Raw genomic sequence first — 15,156 nt, 5'->3', positions numbered from 1 at the left:
ACATGCACAAAAAAGGTTGACATTTCCAGGCCTATCGAATATTCATCACGTCGCTTAAAACCTGACCTGGCATTTCAGTGCTTATTCAGAGCGCAGGAGGCGGTGAGCTAAAGTAAGTTCCTGCTTACAGAGCAGCTCCTGATGTGCTGACTCTTCATCAGCACTGTCACCAGGTTATTAGGGGTTATTTTTGTGCAGCAGAAAACTGGCTGTTTGCAGCTCATTGTGTTGTAACTGAGTCTGACAGAGATCAAGGTTAACAAAGAGAGCATTGCCCTGGGTAATTTATTGTCTAGTCTGGAGACTAAGGCAGGTTATTCATTCTTCCAAATTGTTTTTTTCATTACTTTAGAGGAGGCTAGAGTTTCCTGATGGCTCATTATGCATTATTGGTAAATACTTTATTAATCTCTGTTTATTAATTCACATTGCCATTACACTAATCTCATGTTAACAAAATCGCAGCACAACGACACCAAACGGAGGAGAAACCTGCGCACAGTGTGACAGTACAAGACCCAAGTTTTCCCCGACTGCATGTAAACACCTTAAACTGAGTTTCTGACAACTTTAACTTAAAAGGAGTTTTCAGTGACCCAAAACACAGTTTGTGTCTGAAAGGCTACGTTTTCAAAAATACCCATCTAGGCCTTTGTGTGAGGGAGATCACGCCGGTCACTCATTGAGTGTGTGGAGGTAATCATCACAGTGCAGTGTCAGGTGTGAGTGTGACTGATTGGCCATGATTTGGTCCAGGTTTGAAAAGCTGAAATATTCCCTCTAGTTGCAGCACTGTGTGCTGACTCATTTTCTGTGATTTTCTGACTCATTCTGTCACTGTTAGAGCCAGTGAAAGGTTATCTGTGTTTCTTGTGGCTTTTAGAAGTGTATGATTCTGCATTAGCGGTGCTTGATTTGGTTACTATTTCCAGCCGCTCTACAGGAGTGGTTTATTGGTGCTGGCAGTTTCTGAACTAGCCTGTTTGTTTCTTTGTAAACACAGGCCTAGTGGTCTTTGTGTCTCAAATGTAATGAGTCTATTTTCCTTCTGTTAGTCTAGTTTCTTATCAGCTGCTCGGCAGCGGTGGTTTTGTTTCTTCTCATCTCAGGGCTATTAAGAAAAGGGAGCCTATTTGTTGGGCTTGTAGCCACCCCCTTATTTAATCACTTTTCTCGATTTCTTGATATTCTTGATATTTGGGGATTATCCTACCCCCGGGGGTCGCTTAAGATCAGTATGCTAACTACCATAAAGTGTAGATTGGTCTGATAGCTATCACACTATTTTTTTTTTTTTTCCGAACATACATTCGGGTGAATTAGCGGTATCACAACAACACAACTTTCTAGAGGGACTGGATGGAAATATTAGCGACAGCATGGCCGTATTTCACGATAGATGTGATTCTACTAGGGATGCTTTTTTAAACCGTCAAACAGGATTTAAAGTAAATGTAATAACCGAAACAAATAATACGACTTATTTCAGGTCAGTGACTATCATTGGTAGATCTGTGATATGTAAAATGTACACATACACGAGTGAATAATATAAACTGTCATCATATTTTCATTTCGATATTGATGCTCTATAATGTGATGAGCCTTAACCTTTGCTGTGTTGTTGATTGGTCGGTTCACGTTATAGATTAGAACTCACAGGATGACATTAATGTTTGTTATTCTTGCAGTTTTTTTGTCCATCAGTTACCACAAAAACTCAGTTCATGCATTGACTGGACACCCTTGTTTTTTTATATTTATATAATTTGGATTTTTCTCATAAATGATGCACCCTGTGATATTTTCTTTGTTTTTTTGGTTATTATGAAATACTATAATCTCCCTATTTTCACATTATTCATTTGTTTGTTTTTCTCTGTTCTTGAAATGCGCTCTGTTGTCGGCTGCTTTGACCCAAATTCTGTCAACGATCATGAAAGTTTAATTTGAGCGATCTAAAATTATACAGTCAGCCATTTTCCTTCTCGTTTCATGTTAATGCAACTCGTGATTAATACTCGTCATATTGAAACAATATTATCGAAACATTATTTTGTATATATATGCTGCAGACAATCCCTCATTACTATTAATTATCAGGCTGATTGTGAGATGAGACAATTTATCAGCCTTAAATGTGCAGATCAAACACTTTTTACAGCATCATTTGATGTAAATAAAGATTTCTATCTAAAGGTTTAAACAACTTAAAGTGTTTCACATGTCGCATTGAATTAAAACTTTCCATTTCAGCGTATAATTACGTTGTTTCAAATCTCAACTGAAATATGTGTGTTCGTTAGCCAGCGTGTTGCTCATCACCTCAAAGTCAGATATTCAGCGATGTCATGAAATCAGATGACGACATGATGAGACTTCAATGGGGGATGTGTCCACTGATAAGATGCAGGCTTAAAAACAAGTGATCTCATCAGTCTGTCACCTCCAGTCAGTCAATCAATTACAAGAAAAGTACCTCATTATTTAAAAAAAGATTTAAAAAAAACAAAACAGAAATTTGATTCTGTCATTAATATGAGAAATGTAGCAATGAAAGAGAAGCTGAATACCAGGTACCGCGACATAAAAACCTCTAGTTTAGCTATAAACATGATACTTACTACCCTGTTGTATTCAGTTTGGTGCACCAAAAACAGCAACTTGCAGCTAAAATTACGTTGTTTTTCTGCAATGTCCAATCCAGCCCTTGAATATGCAAACAAATCCCCTCTGACAATGACCTATTTAGAGTTAAAAAAAACTGTCATGGTTTCAGGTCAATGCAGAATAATTTTCAAATGCATGCGCCACACAGCGTCAAATATCGAGCCTGTGGACAAAAAAACCATTATATAAGCTGTAATGAATCTCGCACCACTTTTCTAGGCCGTGAAACATCCTACATAGATCAAGTCCTTGAACACCTACCTCAGGTCCTGAATCTATACCCTGCTTTCCCCCCTCCTGTTCATCCAAACAACAGGACAAAAATAATATTCCACTTTTGTTCCGTGTGTGTTTGGGAGCTCGTAGCGGGATCCTGACAGATGTTAGAATCATGGTTATGACTAAATCCTGCCTGTATCAAACCCAGCATTCTGGATTAACCATCGTAGCCAATGGCCACATCTGCCATGGGACAAAAATGGGTGCCCTCCTGGTGTGTGCGGCGCAGGGTTTTGTGTGTGTTTGAGCTTCTTTTTTTTTTGCGTGTGCGTGTATTTGCATGGCATGTGGTTTTAAGAGGACAAGTGGTTTTATAAGGACAAGTTCACTCTGCCAAACTAAATCCAACTGGTGTTATCTGCTGAAAGTAGTGATAACCGTTGGGCCAAAGACTAATGAGGTAAAGGGTTTGAAGTTGGGTTTATTCAGAGATTTAATCTGTATATGAGAAAAGAAACACTCACACCCCTATCCTACTTTTTTTTTTTTTTTACAAATAAAAAAAATACTTTTTCATATTTTGATTGTTTGGTTACTTATTTTGGGGTATGTATTTATGTTTTTGTATCATGTTGCTTTTACCATTTCTCTATGTATTTGTAATTTGAGTGTTTTTTGTTTTTTTGTGTGAATTTCTTTGCATAATCTTCACAAACAAATTCATCTTCCCACCTCTGAAGGATAGCATTATTCTGATTCATTCATTAGTCTGATTCCTGAGACGTCCAAACTAGCCCTCTTTCTCTTGACTCCAGCTGTGTTTAGGACTCACAAAATGCGTCTGACAAATGTATCTGCATTGTTCTCATTTAGTGCTGAATAAGTGGAAGATATTCTTGTGGGGCAGATGCATTTTATTTCAAACTGATAGACAAAGATATAACAGCTCAGATTGGATTGTTGTCAGCGACAACGGTAATGCAGAAAGAGGTCATCTAACACGCTATAACACTGCAGTACAAATCAATTGTTTTGCATGCCTTCAAGCATTGAGGAGCTTGACACTGCAGATCTGTTCCTCTTTGAAATAATGAGATAGAAGAGAATAAGGTGAGGGGATGATTATGCAGATGGTTCGCTTATTGCAAGCAGCTGCTCTCATTGGCTCCTTTATGAGAAAGTCTGCTGTATTAAATATTCTTCACAGGCTAACATTAGTGGCACACCTTCATCACATATTATCCATTATCTGGAGCAGCGTTACTCAGCTGGTAGGTCGTGTGTTCCTGGAAAAAAGCTTGTGAAGCGCATTTTAGACATGTTTGTTTTGTACAGTTTCTTGCCTCCATTACATGGTTTGAAGTGTGTACTGCACAATTTTTGATTGAATAAATCGGATTGGTTTTAAATGTTTTCCAAATTTGGGTTGCAATTTCTCATGAAGGAATTATTGGTGGGTCCTGAGGCTAGGTGAGTTGAGAACCACTGATCTGGAGGATAGGTCTGTATTACATAGGGTTTGATGATAAACAAAGACAGGGGACATACAGGCTCAAGTCCCAGCATTTCTATATAACCCATCTAACAGAAGCCTCTTAAAGACATGACTTTTTTGCTGTTATTCCACCCAACTGGTCCTATAAGAGGTAGAGAGGGTGCCAACATTGTTTAAAGAAGCGGCGGCATGATATAAGTATGTAGCTACCACACAGTTTGACACAGAGATGGAGGGATGCATGACAAGCAAGCTGTAGTTAATATACTGCAGGGGATAGTCTTGATGTAGAGCAGGTATGAATATGGTCTAGAAGGGGACAGGAGTTAGAAATTGTACCTGTATGGATGGCATCTACTTTTTATTTTTAACATGAAAACATATTCATTGCATGTGTCCTTGTTTCATCAATGATTAAAATAAGCAGCAGTAGCAGCAGGTGTAGATGATATTTATCAGTCTGGAAGCCCAGAGTGTCAGACCTACAAACACACAACAGAAACATTAGCTTTGTCACAATTCAGTGGTAACATCCTCCGAAGGACCCGGCCTTGGTAGAACTCTCAAGCTGATCTGAAATGAGACAGAGCGGTCTACAGAGGATTCCCTGTTTGCGTCATCAGCCACCCCCACCCTTACCCTTCTGTTTCTACCATCCCTGTCACCTAGAAGTCAACTAAAGGCCTCTTGCTTTTCCTAATATTGGTATTGGTAGTTACTTGATTGAGTTGAAACAACTTACATACATTCAAAGTGTTTGACTCGGCTGATTCAGAGTCCACCAGTTCATTTGAATTGGCTTGCAATAAAATTTTGGATATGTTGGGGCACCAGGGATGCACAGGATGGATCCTTCGTTGGCACATTTTTTGGCCACATTTCAAGAAGCCTTCCAAATGGGACACCCTTCGCTGCACCACTGTGATGTAATCGGTCTTCAAATGTGCACTCCAAAGGAAGCAGCCCTAAAGTACAACATCGAGACAAACACAGGCTCTCACGATTCAGTCAGGGGGGAGATTATAACCAAGGAAACAGGAGAGACACCAGAGGCATTTCCCATTTTTCCTTAATTTTGCTTGACCATTAACACTCTCCTACCAAAATCTGCCCTTTATACCTTTCCTACTCCTGTTATCCTGTTTTTTTCTCGGCCGCCCATGAGTCCTCGTTTTACTATTATAATCATTGAAATTATCCAGTCTGCCTGGTAGTTTACCTATAGGTCCTCTGGATGGATGTCATGCTGAAAAAGGTATGAACTGAAAACCCTCCCACTACTGATCTGTGTCCTTAGTATTTATATGTATCTGTGCAGCCACAGAAGGGCATGTCCAAATATCTATTATTAAAAGTCACAGAAAAGCAATGCCCTTACAAATACTATATTTTACTGGAAAGCTTTTGTCTTTCCTTTGCCTGCTTTTTTTTCCTGAGGTGCATTTGCATGAACATCACATCCAGCTGATCTGCTCTCCATTTAATCAATTCTCTGTTCATTAAATATATATAGCCTATATATAATGTATGATTAACTTCCACTCTGTCCGTCCATCTTTGCTGTCACTGACTTCAGTAATCCTCAGACTATAGCATTAACAGACTGATGTGACTGGAAATGGAAATCCGATCCTTTGTTTTCCATCAACAATCAGAGACACTGCTCATGTGCATTAGTGAAATGCTTCATTGACCTTTTGTAGAGATATAAATAAAAAACTATATATATAATAAGGTACAGTATGTCGAAGAATAAGGTTTCTACTACGTTCAAAAATGTTGCTTTACAATTAAAAGACTAAATCGTTTTGAGGTCTTTTCCATTTATCTCACAAAACATGAAGACAAAAATAAAAAAAAGGTTCTTCAATGTGTTTTAATGTTACTAATTTCATGATTTCAATGTTTCATGAAATCACCTCCTGCAAACCCAGCTGGCCACAAGCATCATTTGTCCAGAGGTGGACCATGACTGAATGTGGGGATGATTTTTTGACACGATGCAATTTCACAGAACGTCTACTGGTGAACAAGAGAGGACAAAGAAGAGAGCCTGCAGGGTCCTGAAAAACACCCTGCACCTTTGAGATAGAACAAACCGTCCTCTATTTACAGATACAAATAAAGACAGGATCAATAGGTGTGGGACCAGAGTGTGGGACCAGAGACCAAAGTTCTAAGGAATAACAACTCTGTCTGCTGGCATTGGTTCTTGTGGAGAGCAATCTGCCATCTAACCCCTTTTAGCTTCAATTCAATCATTTCAACAGATATCTGCATGAAGGTGCAGCTAACGATCTATTCTTTGGCATTGTTTCCCAACCTAAAAAAAAACATTCTAGCTTCACAAGTTGCTGGTCAGACTGTAAACAAAGGCACACATCAATAAAAAAAAAAGTCTTGGCTGGAAGTCTTTTGTCGCTGCCTGCTGGCTGCACCTGAAGCCTGAAAAAAATTGGCTGTTTCCCCCAGTGGCTTTAAATCTTATGGCTTCCCAGATTGGTCTGAAAATAACAACTGAAGGGCCGCTGGTGGCACAGTGGTTAGTGTCCCCATGTACGTAGGGTATAGTTCTCCAAGCATGCGGCCCGGGTTTGAATCTGACCTGTGGCTCCTTTCCTGCATGTCATTCTACAATCTCTCTCTCTCCCTAACTGACTCTATCCACTGTTTAAATGAACTATATTTGTATCAATTTAATTGAAGCAAAAGGTTACCTATGACTATAAAAAACTCTTCACTGATTAGGTCACGTGTGGGTCCAAGCTAGTGAGGAGAAGACGTGAAGAAACAGATGACATTAACACGTTTTCTACAGGGGCTGCTGAAACAAGGCTCATGGACAGTGAGGTTAGTAGAGACACTCTTTCAGCTCGTTCAGCTCTCTGACTCCCACCAAAACAAAGCTCCGCAGCAGACTGGATGTTAGAAACATGCTGCACCTGTCACTCACACATAGCGCCACGCAACGACCCGGAAAACAGGCTCAGGGCTCACACTGAGGGTGAATTAAGTTTTGTTTTTCGAGTGTTTTCTACAGTATTCAGGTTTGACAAAGTTACATGACATTAGTCAAGGATTACCATAAGGTGTGTAATAATCCCCCCTGCCAACGAGCCGTCGGAAGTACGACAGCTGCTGTCTCGTCCGTGCAGTCAAAAAGGTCGGCGAACCCCTGGTCTATCGTGCAAAGTCTGCTGGTGCAAGAATGATGAACACCTCAGTTTGTCAGTGATTTTCAGGATGGGAGGGGCCTAAGCTTGGGGGAGTTCAACATCCTGGAGCTCTCTGCTTTGATGAACCTGCATCCGGTCAGACAAGCGACGAGCTGGATGTGAGTGGTCACCGAAGATGCTGTGTGACATGTGCAGGCAGCATGAGGCGTAGATTGGGCGTGCGTCCCAATGACTTTCCCTCTAGTTTTTATGACTTGATGACTTTCTATTTCAAACACATCTCTGATGTTCATTTACAAAAAAAGATACCTAAAAAGATCAGACATGTTTGGCTCACCCGATTACAGAGGCTCTGGAAGAGAGCACACATTACCGAGATTAACAGGCTTTGTTTTATGCAGGTTATACCCCCCTCTGGTGGACGATATAAAAACTACATCTTCATCTAGGTAGCATACCAATATTACAGTGAATGTTTCTGTTAAACACTGATGTGGATGACAGTGTGGTCTGATGTTTTTGCATTTATATTTTGTTTTCTGCACGAAAAGGTTTCTGAAGATGATTGAGGTCGAGTAAGACATCATGTGATAACTTTGATGAACTTCAAAATAAATGTCAGATCTAGTGAAGCTTCATCTGTTTGAATTTTTTTTTTTAAAGCTTTGCACACACTAATTGAGTTATGGATCTGTTTGTGCTTCGCTGTTCATGTTTTGATCCCTTTGAGCTCAGTGACACATTAGTGCCATCAAAGGTTTCATTTGAAGCAAATTAATTTACATTTTGATTCTCACCTTGAGCTCGTAGTCAAACATGTTGATCTTAAGGTACAGAAGAAATGAATAATCTGTAATGAAAATCTCTAGATTTTGTATTTAGCACTGTGATTGATCAGAGCTGGATCTTAGAGTGCATGTTTGGTTAGCAATTGAGACACGAAAAACTTTAAATTTCTTAGGATAATGTTTAATTTACGATATCTTTACAAGTAATCTTTTTATTTTATTTATAATTTTCTCTTTTGTCAAGCAGAAACAGGGCTTTAATTCAGGATCAAAGCAAATGTAGGATTAAACCACACTTGAGCCAGACATCCAAACAGGAGGGCTGCAGGCCTGTTGTGGGGGTTCAATGAAATAGTTTATTATTGACAGGAGAAACATGGAGACAGATTTATCAATGAGCAGACCAAATCAAAGTAGGTACCGCCTGACCACAGTGTCTCAATGTCACCACACCAGTGCAGGATCACAACTTTTTAACATATTCTGCTTCATTTCATTCCCATTAGTTTTCCACCATTGCATCTGTTTTTAACTTATGCATGTGTTTATTAAATCACTTTCATGTATTTATTTAAATTTGCAGCCTGTTTCTGCTAATGGAAATATTCTGGGCCATTGCTGCTGCACGCTTGCACTAGTCATTCACCATATAGTAGACTTGAAATCAAACAGCAATTGTCTTCAGATTTCAATATTTATTAAATCCTTGAGGCAGGTGGACTGGGTTCAATTTCGACCTGTGGCTCCTTTCCCGCATGTCATTCCAAACTCTCTCTCTCCCCAATAACTGACTCTATCCACTGTCATCTCTCAAAAAAAGGCCTAAAAAGCCCCAAAATAAACCTCTAAAAGTATTTGATTTAATTCTTTATTTAACTGGGTTTTTTTTAATGCCTCGGCCATGCTCAGGGCGACCTTTCAGATCAGACGTCATTAAAAACTATTACTTTTCTAAACGTGTCTTCATGAAGTCAGTGAGGCCAAGGTCATCATCAGATAAGATAAACACACACAGGGATTGATGAGTGACATGTTTAGACAGACATACTGTACATATCCTTCGGGGTAACATGCGCTGACGTTGAACAGCCTTCCAGTGCCGATTTAATGAAACACTGATGACAGAAACGGCAGCAGCCTGAAGATACCGAACCTCGCTCTGTCTCTGCGTGTCTTTGTACTTTTGTATCAAATCTATGTGGACGACTTCACGGTTAGTTAACAGAAAGTCTGCTCTAACTGAAGACACTCTGACATCGTAGTTTTCTCCTTCAGGCTTAATTGAATGTAAATAAAGACATCAGTGGTAAAGAGCAGCTTTAATCAACTAAGAGCATTAGCCACATTAAATCAGTTTAATCTCATTACAACCTGGAAACACTTAATCGTGATCGCGTCACCTCTTGGCTTCACTGCTGGAGCTCCTTACAGCCATAATAATATTGTAGTATATAGAAGGACATAAAATGTATATGACGTATGTGAATTGTCTACACAGACAAAGATATCTATCTGCAAACTGCTTGCACAACACGTTAGGTTGTGAATTGAATTTGACTTGCGGATGATTGGTGATTGATACTTTGGTTATGTTGAACACTGTTTGAGTGTTCATCTGATCTGTTTGATTAGCTGTCTGTTAAACTATTAAAGAATGTATATGTGTACCTGTATGCATACATGTTGCCAACTCAACTCAATAAAAAGTTGTTCACAAAAACATGCTTTTGGTTGTTGTGGTAAATGATGTAGCCTACTATTGCTTCTAATTATTCCTTTAATTCTGTTGTTCATTATCGAGCTTCATTAATAAAGTCTTATGACATGACGTGCAGCATTAATAAAATATCATGTAAAGCAGCAGTTGTGTAACCTACCCCCTCTTGTGTCGTAAAATGAACCAGGGATTGACTTTTGGCTCCAACCCGTCGCTTAGCAACAACAGACAACCAGGTAGGAATAGGATATGGCACACTGGAGATTGCAACAAGGGGCTCACCCCTCAAGTCTGCAGGGGCACCAACAGAGGGCGCTCATGTCACATTTAAAGGAACAGTCCCAGTGAAACTAATAAGAAAACTTAATAAACCAGGGATTGGAAACTTATAAGAAAATAATAACAACTTTATATCGTTTTCATCAGAATGTATTATATCAGCAATTTAATGTTTAGACCCAAGTACAAAGAGTAATGCTTAATTAAGAGAGATAAAAGAGAATTTAAGCTAATTTAAGCTACTTTTTCAATGAAATGAACAGAGTAATTTCCGTTTACTGAAGTATATTTGACTCACTTTTCTATTTTATTTCCCAAATGTATTAAGTAATGCATGTAAAATAGTTTTTAAGAAACAGGGCGCAGACAGCCTGTGGCAAGTTGCGTCTCATGTACAGGTGATATAGTCCTCTAAGCGGTTGTCCCGGGTTCAAGTCTGACCTGCGGCTCCTTTTCCTGCATGTCATTCCCCCCTCTTTCTCTCTTCAGATTTCTTCCTCTCTCCACTGTCCGATCAAATAAAGGCAAAAGCCCAAAAGTAAATCTAAGGAAAATCCTCCAATTTCTTGCAAAGAACAAAACGTAAACCTGTAATCAAAGATTATTATAGAAGTATTTATGTTGTTCATGTTGTAGTGCATTTTTGTTTATTGGTTATTCTGGTTAACATCCTTCATGGATTTATTGATATTTGAAATTGACTCGCAGGTCACAATAAGTGAGGAGGGAGACTGCATGTCGCCCCAGGCCTGCCAGTTTCCCGCCCCTGTTATACACAATAATGACCAATGACAATAGGTAAGTAATGACCAAAAGATGGAAAAAAATAATGGCAGTAAGTAATACGTATTGCTCTTAGCATTTATGCATTTATTGAGGCAGATTCTTCAGCTTCTGCATCAAATGAAAAACACATTTGTGTGACTTGTAACATCACATAAGAGAAAAACACCAGTTTAAATAATGAAATAAAAGTTCATTTACTACATTTACTTATAGCTACTTCAGTGTCTGGTAATTACAATTATTGTGGTTGAAGTAAAGATTATTAGCTAGACGTGTGGTTACTGGTTATACGCAGTGATAAGTCTCCACCACTAGATGGCGGTGTTGCTACACTTAGTTTTTCATTCTCTGCTTTGTCTTTTATTGAGGAGTCTGCTTCTTCTCTAAACCAGCAGAAATGAACAGCTTCATATGTGAAGTATTTTGAGTGACTAAATACCTTGGAACCAGCTTTTGTTCGATCTGAGCGTGTACTGTGTGACAATAACTTGCATGATGAATTATCATGGGACTGTAATATAAACATGCTGGTGATCCTCGATTGTGTACTGTTTACTGTCATGTGTTTCCCTGCAGAGAAGAAACTCTATTAAAGTAAATAGCTCTGGTGGCTTGCGTTGATTTTTGGCCTCCGAGACTCTTATTTATTTCTTTTATTTGATATTTGTGTGCCAAGTCTCTGCAGGCCTGCCAACAGTTGCCACCAACACAAAACCCTCAAGAGTTTCCATCGCTGATATAAAAAAAATTGCAATCAAATCCAGTCCCTGGGGAAAAAAGCAGGGTGCATGAAGCGTCCTTGGTTAGAGATGTTCACTATCATGTTGTGCAGCCTGCCAGCCCGCCAGCATGTCAGGCCAAGAAGGAAAAGTGGAAAATGAACTGCTGTGTGCTGCCAAAATGGGCCACGGTGAGGACGAGTTAATACGAGGAACTTTTCTGCAAATATACTGACATGTGACACTTAATTTCAGTATCAAGCCCTCTGCTTTTCGCCTTGACCTTTCTGTAAACTATCCACTCAGCAGACTGAAGGTTTAATAAGATGATAAGAAAAAAAAAACAGTGAGTTTGAAGGCTGTTCCTAAGAAGGGAAAAACCCTTGAACATCTGAAAGAGATTTTTCTTAACAATATTTCAGGACAAATACAAGAAAAATCCTCGATAAAGGAGCCGGAGAAAACACATTTTTCCTAACAGCAGAAGCCTTGTTAGACCATGCATCGCAATTACTTTTGATTTTTTTAACTCTATCCCTACTATCTCCCTCTTACCACTATCTCTTATGAACTGTGAACATCTCAGAGGCAAGAAAAACAGGAGGACTGCATTTGACTCTAACTTGTGTATATATTTTTTCTATTCTAATTACTCAAACGTCTCTTTCACTGCTCTTGGGTCATCATAAAGAAGCACAAATTACCCTTCAGCCCCTTCATGAGACAAACCAGGCCATAATAAACATATTTGAACTATCCTAACACACAGTCTAACATTAAATATGTTTAAGGAGAGAAGGAAACAGATTCTACCTTGTGGGTCTGAATCAGAGGGGTTAAAAAAAACCGTCTTTATTTGACGACTTGGGATGAGAACTTGTTGAGGCCACGTAAGTGAATCAAGCAGTTATAGACGAGGGGCCGTGTTCACAGACATTCTGAGAATACTCTCAGAGAGCTCCTAGCTTAGCTTAATAACTAGTTTAGGAGTGATTTAGGATCATTCTCAGAGCAACTCTGAGCAAAGGAAGAGACACAAACCTTTATCTTGGTGAGGAGATGTGGTTGACCCCGTTGCTTGGTATGACACATTTTTTCACAAGCTGTGATTGGTTAATCCAACAAAATTGAGAAAAAAAGTCAATCATACAGTCTAGTCAGACATTGTGTAATTATGAACACTGTGAAATTAACATCTGTATGATAATTTGTAAGACGTAATTTAAAAGTATATAGCCTACAAGATGTTTGAAATCACATGCTCACTTGTGCGGCAGCCTCTTCAGGTGAAGAGCCTTTAATTAGTTATTGGACGCACCAGTGGAGGTAACCACATGAAGCGAAACTCAACATGCATGTCTTTGAACTGAAAAAAGTCAGAGATGGACTGAAATGTCTGCATGAATAATTTTTGCCTGCTATGCCCAACTATGAGTCAACAATATTATTCTTCATGTGTTTGAAGAACATTTCCCAATTTTTTCCTCAGCTTGAGAAATGTTTCTCCACCTTAGGAGCTCTCTTAAGGGCTAACATGACTTTTGAATAACTTTCATCCCTACAAGGATCTAGTCCCAACTTTGAGGGGAAATTCTAAATGTCCTGATTCAAAGAATATTGTCACTAGGAGCAACTCTTAGTATTAGTAGGCTTCGTTAATACCGCCCCAGGGTCTTGAATCTTCTATAAGACACCTGATTCTCTGCCAAATCCAACATTCTAATATTTTAAAACACACAATTTAAAATCATGGCTTATCATTGCAAACTCATGAATCATGCCTTTTATCATGCATGTGGTGGTAGATGTTGGTCAAACTGAGACTTTGAGACAAACTAATGGACGCTAGCGGTTAGGATGCATCCAGTGTCATTCCCCACTCGCTCTTTCTCTCTCTCTCTGTCTCTCTCGCTCTCTCTCTCTCTCCATAGTTCCTCCTCTATCCAATGTCCGATCTACATAAAGGCCAAAATCCCCCCCAAAATAAATCTTCATAAGAAATAAAACTGACTTAAGAATTTAAATCTTACGTCTGACTAAACTTCAAAAAGACCCCTTCCCCCCCATATTCTTATTTAACTCTTAAATACAGAAGTACCTCGTTAAAGCGGTACACATTCTCATTTATTTATTTGATCGTGTGTGTCTTGTCTTCTTTTGTCCTTGTCATCATTGCTGCTGTCTCTATCATAGCATTGGTCATTGGTCGTTTGCACTTTCTTCTCACAATAAAACAAATTAAAAATAAGAACAAAGTGACTCAACCTATGATTTGACAAATCCTTCCTGCATCTCTTCCCACTCATCGAAACCCCTTTCACATTTTTTTTTTGTCTAGCAATTATTTCTGCTTTACTTAGAATAATCTCGTAAATTAACGAGTTCGAGACCAGCCTGGGCGAAAATGATGAAAGTAGAACTCTTAAAATATTTTCCTCTGCAGGCAACTTCCTCCAAGTCAGTGTGGTTCTTTCTTTGGAAAAGCCACCGTTTCTTGCAGTATCTTTTCAGGTTCCTGATATTTTATGACAATGTAAAGATGATGATGTACCAAAAGCATGTGTAGTTTCATATCTGTGTAAGTAAAGCCCCAACACAACTATTTGTGTCTGTTATCGGTCTGCCTTGTTAAAGTGTCTCATGTGCAGAGCCAGTTTGCGTCCTGTTCATCATTTTACAGATAAACAAGGTCTTAGAAGTTGAAGTGAAAACTTCTCTTGAACTAACTGTTTTTACCGACTACACAAGGAAGTAGCCTATTTCCTTATTAGTGAAACCTTTACGACAAGATGCTCCCTGTTTGTCATTTGAGAACAGGATGCTGCTGCTCTTCTGATATAGACTAAAATAACGACTTTATTCTTTAAAGACTGTAAAAGTTCTGCTTTCATCATTTTCGAGCAGGCTGGTCTCGAACTCGTTAATTTACGAGATTAAACTCATAAATTTACGACTTTATTCTCGTAAATTTACGACTTTAATCTCGTAAATTAACGAGTGATGATTGATTTTGATAAATGCATTTTTTCTAATTTTGTAAATGTTCTGGTGTAAATCAAAAGATTAAAGAGAACACAGTTCAAACCTTTGCAAGAGATACTCATTTATAATTTGTCACACTGAGTGTTAAAGTGAGCACTAAACTCAGATCCAAGATGTTTTAAGTCATAATCAATTTGCATCATTCCTGATATCTGTATCATTTCAGAACGGTTTTTGTATCTATAAATTGTGTTGCATTACATTGTGTTATTTTTATCTCATTATTTAGAGGACTCAAACCACACTTTAATGAAATAATGGAGGG

At 38.8% G+C, this 15,156-nt stretch overlaps 1 protein-coding gene across 1 annotated transcript in view; it reads right to left on the bottom strand.

Annotated features, from left to right (window-relative positions):
- The window catches only part of lactbl1b (lactamase, beta-like 1b), a 28,770-nt gene extending 25,506 nt beyond the window's left edge, over window positions 1-3,264 (bottom strand). Inside the window, exon 1 of the mRNA XM_065955070.1 lies at window positions 2,932-3,264. The gene's annotated coding sequence lies outside the window, so the exon portion shown is untranslated. The remainder of the gene's footprint in view (window positions 1-2,931) is intronic.
- Between the last annotated feature and the right edge of the window lie 11,892 nt (window positions 3,265-15,156).

The sequence above is a fragment of the Labrus bergylta genome, chromosome 5 (genome assembly GCF_963930695.1).
Source record: "Labrus bergylta chromosome 5, fLabBer1.1, whole genome shotgun sequence".
Taxonomy (NCBI): domain Eukaryota; kingdom Metazoa; phylum Chordata; class Actinopteri; order Labriformes; family Labridae; genus Labrus; species Labrus bergylta.
Note: the sequence above shows the minus strand (reverse complement) of the source record. Positions and strands in the feature narration are given on the sequence as shown.